This window comes from Papio anubis, chromosome 20 (genome assembly GCF_008728515.1).
Source record: "Papio anubis isolate 15944 chromosome 20, Panubis1.0, whole genome shotgun sequence".
NCBI classification, from domain to species: Eukaryota; Metazoa; Chordata; class Mammalia; order Primates; family Cercopithecidae; genus Papio; species Papio anubis.
In genome coordinates this window covers 34,804,404-34,813,372 of record NC_044995.1, presented here as the reverse complement: position 1 = coordinate 34,813,372, position 8,969 = coordinate 34,804,404, and positions in this window count along the sequence as shown.

The window sequence follows — 8,969 nt, the reverse complement described above, 5'->3', positions numbered from 1 at the left end:
GCGTGCAGTGGTGCATCTCACTGCAACCTCCACCTGCCGGACTCAATCGATTCTCCTGCCTCAGCTTCCTGAGTAGCTGGTATTACAGGCATGTGCCAGCATGCCTGGCTAGTTTTTGGTTTTGGTGTTGTTGTTGTTGTTTATTTTTATTTTGTTTGTTTGTTTGAGACAGAGACTCACTCTGTCGTTCAGGCTGAAGTGCAGTGGAGCGACCTCGGCTCACTGCAACCTCTGCCTCCCAGGTTCAAGTGATTCTCCTGCCTCAGCCTCCTGAGTAGCTGGGACTACAGGTGCGGGCCACCACGGCCGGCTAATTTTTGAGTTTTTAGTAGAGACGAGGTTTCATCATGTTGACCAGGCTGGTCTTGAACTCCTTGACCTCAGGTAATCTGCCCACCTCGGCCACCCAACGTACTGGGATCACAGGCGTGAGCTACCACGACTGGCCCCAGAAGTGTTTCAACATGAAAAATTTCCTTAGCCCTTCTCCAGTTGTCATGGCTTAATGTGCGTCTTTCCAGAACTTTGAATGTTTGCATACTTGTGCATGTATCTTTCAAATATGTTTGTCTTGTGATTTATATATAAATGGTGTTGTGTTCATTGTTCTACAAATTGTTATTTCTTTTTTAAAAAACAAAATTATGGAGATGTGGGTCTCACTAGGTTGCCCAGGCTGGTCTTGAGCTCCTGGACTTAAGCCATCCTGCTGTCTTGACCTCCCAAAGTGCTGGGATTACAGGTGTGAGCCACTGTGCCTGGCTCATTCCTTTTTTAGCCTTTAGTCTTTCTTTTCTTTATTTTATTTTTTCTGTGTGCGCGTGTGTGTGTGACAGAGTCTCGCTCTGTTGCCTGGGCAACTAGAGTGCAGTAGCGCAATCTCGGCTCACTGCAACCGCTGCCTCCTGGCCTCAAACCATTCTCGTGCCTCAGCCTCCCAAGCTGCTGGGATCATAGGTGTACCCTACCATACCTGGATAACTTTTGTATTTTTAGTAGAGATGGGATTTTTGTCATGTTGCCCAGGATGGTCTCAAGCTCCTGGCCTCACAAGATCTGCCCATCTTGGCCTCCCAAAGTGCTGGGGTTACAGACGTGAGCCACCACACCCACCCTTTTATTTATTATGATTTTTTGAGATGGAATTTCGCTCTGTCGCCCAGGCTGGAGTGCAGTGGCGCGATCTCGGCTCACTGCAAGCTCCGCCTCCCGGGTTCACGCCATTCTCCTGCCTCAGACTCCCGAGTAGCTGGGACTACAGGCACCCACCACCATGCCCGGCTAATTTTTTGTATTTTTAGTAGAGATAGCATTTCACCGTGTTAGCCAGGATGGTCTCGATCTCCTGACCTCGTGATCCACCCGCCTCGGCCTCCCAAAGTGCTGGGATTACAGGTGTGAGCCACCGCACCTGGCCCACACCCACCCTTTTTTTAAAAAAATTAAGTTAATTTATTTTTTACTCTGTACCTCAATGGATGAAAAATGTAGGATTAGTCTGGACATTTTGCCTCTTCTATCTTTTTTTTTTTAGACAGAGTTTTGCTCTGTGTCCTAGGCTCGATTGCAGTGATGGTTTACTGCAGTCTTGAACTCCTGGGCTCCAGCAATCCTCCCACCTTGGCCTCCCAAAGCACTGGGATTATATGCACATGGCGCAGTGCCCAACCTTGCCTCTTGTATCTTTAAAAAAAATTGTAATTAGTTCAATTATTAATTAATTAATTAATGATTTTTGAGATAGGGTCTCATGCTGTTGCCCAGGCTGGAGTGTAATGCCGCATTCATGGCTCACTGCAGCCTCAAACTCTTAGCCTCAAGGGATTCTCCTGCCTTGGCCCCTCGAGTAGTTGGGACCACAGACACGAACTACCATGTCCCATGTCTAGCTAATTTCTTATTTTTTATAGAAATGGGGTCTCCCTCTGTTGCCCAGGATGGCCTTGAACTCGTGGACTCAAGCGATCCTTCCACCTCAGCTTCCCAAAGTGCTGAGATTATAGGTGTGAGCCACCACACCAGGACAACCTCTTGTATCTTAAAAATGACTAGCAAGGCCGGGCGTAATGGTTCATGCCGATAATCCCAGCACTTTGGGAGGCCATAGGCGGGCAGATCACAAGGTCAGAAGATGGAGACCATCCTGGCTCACATGGTGAAACCCCGTCTCTATTAAAGATACAAAATATAAGCTGGGTGTGGTGGCACACGCCTATAGTCCCAGCTACTTGGGAGGCTGAGTCAGGAGAATTGCTTGAACCCAGGAAGCGGAAGTTACAGTAAGCCAAGATCGTGCCGCTGCACTCCAACCTGGGTGACAGAGGGAGACTCCGACTCCGTTTCAAAACAAACAAATAAACAAAAATCTGACTGGCAAAACCTAGGGGACTTTCTCCCTCTACAAGCTGAATCTTTATTAATTAATTCATTCACTCACTCCATGAATATTCATCAAATTCCTGCATCCAGCTTCATACACACCATTTTATTGAATCTTCACCACAGCACGATGTTGTGGCTATTTTCTCCCAGTTTTGCCGATGAGAAAACTGAGGCTTACAGGAGTTGTTACTTCCTGGAGTTCCCCCAGCTTTGGGGTTTGAACACAGGTCTGTTTGACTCCAAATCTGAGTTTGCTGAGGGCCTCCTGTGGAGCAGGCAGGGTGTTGGGGTCACAGAGGGGAGCAACAGGCTTGGTACCTGTTCACATTAAAGAAGCAACAAGAGACCAGGCATGGTGGCTCACGCCTGTAACCCCAACACTTTGGGAACCCAGGATGGGCAGATCACTTGAGGCCTGGAGTTTGAGACCAGCCTGGCCAACATGGTGAAACCCCATCTCTACAAAAAATACAAAAATTAGCTGAGCATGGTGGAGCACATCTGTGGTCCCAGCTACTCAGGAGGGTGAGAAAAGAGAATCTCTTGAACCCGGGAGGCAGAGGTTGCAGTGAGTGGAGATTGCGCCACTGCACTCCAGCCTGGGCGACAGCGAGACTCCACCTCAAAACAACAACAAAAAGAAGAGACAAGAGGTCATTACAGTGAGGTCTGGTGGCTGCATTTTTTTTTGAGATGGAGTCTTTGCTCCTTTGCCCAGGGTAGAGTGCAGTGGCATGATCTCGGCTCACTGCAACTTCTGCCTCCCGGGTTCAAGCGACTCTCCTGCCTCAGCCTCCATAGTAGCTGGGGCTATAGGTGTGTGCCACCATGCCCGGCTAATTTTTGTATTTTTAGTAGAGATGGGTTTCACCATGTTGGCCAGGCTGGTCTCGAATGCCTGACCTCAAGCGATCCACTTGCCTCAGCCTCCCAAAGTGCTAGGATTACAGGCATGAGCCACAGTGCCTGGCCTTTTTTTTTTTTTTTTTTTTTTTTTTAAGTAAAGATGGGGGTCTTGCTGTGTTGCCCAGGCTGGTCTCAAACTCTTGGCCTCAGGTGATCCTCAGACCTCAGCCTCCTAAAGAGCTGGGATCACATGTGGGAGCCACCACACCTGGCCTGATGGCTGCTTTGTGAGCTCATAAAGAGGAGACATGACCTAGTCAGGCAACTTAGGGTGGGCTGCCTGGCAGAGGTGATGAGTGTTGTGATCTGAATGGTGAGGATGCCAGATGGAGGAGGCTGGGGAGGGCACCCCAGGCAGAGGGCACTGAATATGCAAATCCCTTCATGTGCATATCCCACTGACACATATTTCGCTGGATTACATATCCCACGGATGCGGGAACTTCACAGTGTGTTCAAGGAATAGTGAGATGGTCAGGGTTTTTGTTTGTTTGCTTGTTTTTTTTTTTTGTTTTTTTTTTTTTTTTCTGTTTTTGTTTTTGAGACAGGGTCTTGCTCTGTTGCCCAGACTGGAATGCAGTGTCGTGATTGTGGTTCACTGTGACCTCCGCTTCCCAGGTTCAAGCGATTCTCCTGCCTCAGCCTCCTGAGTAGCTGGGATTACAGACGTGTGCCACCACACCCGACCGTTTTTTTGGTTTGTTTTTTTGTTTTTGTTTTGTTTTCTTAGACAAGGCCTCTCCCTTTCACCCAGGCTGGACTGCAGTGGCTCAGTCAGGGCTCACTGTAGCTTCCATCTTCTGGGCTCAGGTGATCCTCCTACCTCAGCCTCCTGAATAGCTAGGACTACAGGCATGCGCCACCACGCCCGGCTAATTTAGAGACGAGTTCTCACTATGTTGCCCAAGCTGGTTTTAAACTTTTGGGCTCAGGCGATCTTCCTGCCTTGGCTTCCCAAAGTGCTGGGGTTACAGGTGTAAGCTACCATGCCTGGCCTTTTTTTGGGGGGGAGGGGGGTTGGGGTGGGGTCTCACTCTGTCACCCAGGCTGGGAATGCAGTGGCACAATCATGGCTGACTGTAATCTTCAACCTCCTGGGCTCAGGTGATCCTTCCACCTCAGCCTCCTGAATAGCTAGGACCACGATCACCACACCCGGCTAATTTTTTAATTTTTTCGTGGAGACAGGATCTTGCTATGTTGCCCAGGTTTGTCTCAAACTCCTGACCTCAAGTGATCTGTCCTCGGCCTCCCAAAGTGCTGGGATTACAGGCGAGAGCCACGGCGCCCGGCCAGAGGTGGTCAGAGTGGCTGGAGCAGAGGAAGGAAGGAGAGAGAGGAGGGAGACCATTGGAGGAGGGATGGAGGAATCTGATAAGCAGGGGTTCGTCTGAGATTCTTTGGGGAGCCTGACGTGGCAGGGACCGACCAGCAGAGGGCGCCTGGTGCTAACAGAGGCGGTCTCCGGCGATCCTCCCATCAAGGCTCCGGGTGCCCCACCCTCAGAGAGCGGATCTAGGCCTCCGGCACCCACCTGGTGGCATGTGAATGGTTAACTTCCCCTGACTGGGGTGGAAACTGAGTCTCGAAGAGAATCAGGATCTTTTCTGGAATCAGAAAAAGATCTCCACCTCCAGTAGTTGAAGATACAAACCCTCTGGTTTCAGTGGACACAGAGCCTGGGAGGCATCCGTGGCAGACAGAGGGCATGAAAAGGGCCTAAGGAGGCCCGCAGAGTTTCCTGACCACCCAACTAAAGGAGACCCCAGGGCTGGGCGCGGTGGCTCACACCTGTAATTCCAGCACTTTGGGAGGCCAAGGTGGGTGGATCACCTGAAGTCAGGAAACCAGCCTGGCCAACATAGTGAAACCCTGTCTCTACTAAAAATACAAAAATCAGCCGGGCGTGGTGGTGCACATCTGTAATCCTAGCTTTTTGGGAGGCTGAGGCAGGAGAATCGCTTGAACCAGGGAGGCAGAGGTTTCAGTGAGCCAAGATGGTGCCACGGCACTCCAGCCTGGGAAACAGAGTGAGACTCCATCTCACATTAAAAAAAAAAAAAAAGAAAAATATCTGCACCTCCAGAGGTTGACGATAGAAACTCTCTGGTTTCAGGGGACACAGAGCCTGGGAGACATCCCGGGCAGACAGAGGGCGTGACAAGGGCCTAACGAGGCCACCAGAGTTTCCCGACCACCCAACTAGAGGAGACCCAGGCCTGATTTTATTTACAGGGTTCCTGGCAATATGTCATTATTTGTTCATTTCCTTGCTTGTTCAACCAAATCAACAAATTGGGGCTGGAGGGGCGGTGGCCAGAGTGGAAAGGGTCACACCATGAATTGAGTCCACGGATGTTACTATTGCCCCCATCAGGAAACCAAACCGATGCCCAGAGAAGAAAAGCAATAACGTGGATCTGCGGGTGAGGGGTGGGCTCCAAGCGGGGAGGGTCCTGAAGGCTCCCAGGAGGGGTGAGCTGGGCCTGTGTCTGGATAGGGTTGGAGATGCTCTTTGGACAGGATGCTGGGGCCCCGCCTGCCTTCCCCGGGGCCCTGGCACACAGCTGGCCTGAGGTCCTTGGCCACAATCCCTTTTTTCCAAGAAGGGTGAGGTGGTTTGTGGGAAGCAGCCATGGGGGTTATTTATAGAGGCTGCAGGAAATCCCCAAAGAGTCTGAGACTCGCCAGGCAGTTGGACCTCAGGGTCAGGAAGGGGGCCTGATCCGCCAATTGCTCGACCCCCACCCCTGTATTCAGCCGCCACCCGGTTCCTGAGGAACCACCAGCCTGGGACAGTCAGAGCTTTAAGGTCAGGGCTGGAAAGAGGGAGGGATAAGACTGGAGGGGGGGTTTCCAAAAGGGGAAGCAAGGGCTATACCTGGGGCATCAAGAAAGGCTCCCTGGAGGAGTGGGTCTCTGGAGCTGGGCTTCTGAAGAAGAAGGGTTCATTAGACATGAAAACGGCTTTCTAATCCAAGGGCACAGCACGAATTAACGCATGTTGAGTCTTTTTCAGAGAATTAAAAAGTCCAGGATAACAGGAGGCAAAAGGGGAGTCACAGACGTGCTAAGGAGTTAGACTTTGTTCTAAGGGTAATAGGGAGCCGTGGAGTGTGAGCAGGAGAGGGACTTGGACAGAGTCTGTAATGGAAAGACTCGTCTGGACCAGCACAGGAGCCATACCAGAGGCAGCGGCTGAGGTGCAAGTGTGCAGGGGCTGGGCCAGAGCCAGGTCACTGGGTTCGGTTAGAGGGATGATGGCTCCTGGAATGCTCTGAAAGGCAAAACGGACAAAGGACCGGAGGCCTGTGCCCATGTGTCTGGAGACTTTAGAATTACTACTATTATTATTTTAGAGACAGGGTCTTGCCCTGTCGCCCCGGCTGGAGTACAGTGGCGCAGTCCTAGTTCACTGCAGCTTCCAACTCCTGGACTTAAGTGATTCTCCTGCCTCAGCCCCCCAAGTAGCTGGGACTAAAGGTGCATACCACTATGCCCAGCTAATTTTTAAATTTTTGGTAGACATAGGGTCTTGCTAAATTTCCCAGGTTGATCTCAAACTCCTGGGCTCAAGTGATCCTCCTATCTCAACCCCCCAGAGCGCTGAGATAATAGGCATGAGCCACTGTACCCACCCCTAATACAACTTTATTTACAAAAACAATGCCTGGCCTTACAATTATTATTACATCCCATGTTTGGATGAGAATATGGAGGCTGGGACTGACTGAGCCAAGATTCAAATCCGGGGATGTTTGGCTCTAAAATCCTAAATCAGGTCTTCTGGAGTGGCTAGGACTGACTGGCATCAATGTCTCCCCGTAAGGACTCTGGGCTGTCTGGGCAGTAGGCTTAGGGGCAGGGACGTCCCCACTTCCTTGGGGCCTCCAGCTCAGCCTGTCTGGGCGGTCTGGCCAGGCTGACCCCCTTGCTCTGTCTTGGCAGGGCCCCAGCTGAGCGCTTCCTGTGGTGACCATCTCTCGCCCTTGTTTCCGTATCCCGGAAATATCGTTCCTTTGTCCCTCCAGACTAGCCTGCCCTAAGCGTGGCGCTGCCAGCTCCCAGGTCCTTGTGACTCATCCGTCCCAGTCCAGGACCCCAGGGGGTGGGCTGGGAGGGAATTGAGTGATTGAGAGGATGGGAGGTGTGGCGGGAGGAGACAAGCTGAGATCCTAGCCAGCGGATTTTTTTTTTTTTTTTCCCGAGATGGAGTCTCGCTCTGTCGCCCAGGCTGGAGTGCAATGGCACAGTCTTGGTTCAGTGCAACCTCCACCTCCTGGGTTCAAGTGATTCTCCTGCTTCAGCCTCCTGAGTAGCTGGGACTACAGGCATGCGCCACCACGCCTGGCTAATTTTTTTGTATTTTTAGTAGAGATGGGACTTCACCATGTTGGTCAGACTGGTCTCAAACTGCTGATCTCAAATAATCTGCCCGCCTCGGTCTCCTGAAGTGCTGGGATTACAGGCATGAGCAACCGTGCCTGGCCCTAGACAGCAATTTTAAGCCTGTTTTTCCTGATAGCCATTGGCTTTGTGTCCTGAAGTTTTTACTTGTTAGAGATAAAGCCCGCAGGGATGGGGTTGCTGAGTCAAAGGTTTGTGCATTCGTGCGTTTGAGACAGGGTCTTGCTCTGTCACTCAGGTTGGTGCACAGTGGTGGAATCAGAGCCCACTGCAGCCTTCAACTCCTGGCTCAAGCAATTCTCCCATCTCCCAGCCTCCCAAGTAGCTGGCACTACAGGAGCGCATTATCACACACCTGGTTTTCTTTCTTTTTCTTTCTTTCTTTCTTTTTTTTTTTTTTTTTAATTGGAGGCCAGTCTTGCTCTATCGCCCAGGCTGGAGTGCAGTGGTACGATCTCAGCTGGCTGCAAGCTCCCCATCCTGGGTTCACGCCATTCTCCTGCCTCAGCCTCCTGAATAGCTGGGACTACAGGCACCCACCACCATGCCCGGCTAATTTTTTGTATTTTTAGTAGAGATGGAGTTTCACCGTGTTAGCCAGGATGGTCTCGATCTCCTGACTTCGTGATCCACCCGCCTATGGCCTTCCAAAGTGCTGGGATTACAGGCGTGAGCCACCTTGACCCACACCTGGTTTTCTTTAAATTTTTCATAGAGACGAGGTCTCGCTATGTTACCCAGGCTGACCTCGAATGGAGCTCAAGCAATCCTCCTACTTAGGGCTCCCAAAGTGCTGAGATTACAGGCATGTGCCACCACACCCAGCCTGATTTTATTACGTTTCACTAAACTAGTTTCTGGAAGGGCCATTACAGGACTTGAATTTCTACTAGTCTTGTAGGAAACGGCCCTTTTTTTCTACACCTTTAGGTGTTACGTGTTATGGCCTTAAAAAGACATTTTCCCAGTCTGCTGGGTGCAATGTGATTTCCCTGTGTTCTTTCGATTTGCTTTTCCCTGACTGCTGGCTAATTTAGTGATATCAGTGAGTCAAAGTGTCTTTAAACTGGACACTGGTACCTTTTCTGGAGAATTCTTTGCAAACCTAGAACTTTCTTTCTCTTCTTTTTTCTTTTTTTCTGAGACAGGGTCTTGCTCTGTTGCCCAGGCTGGAGTGCAGTGGCATGATCTCGGCTCCTTGCAACCTCTGACTCCCAGGGTTCAAGAGGTTCTCATGCCTCAGTCTCCCAAGTAGCTGGGATTACAGGCACGCA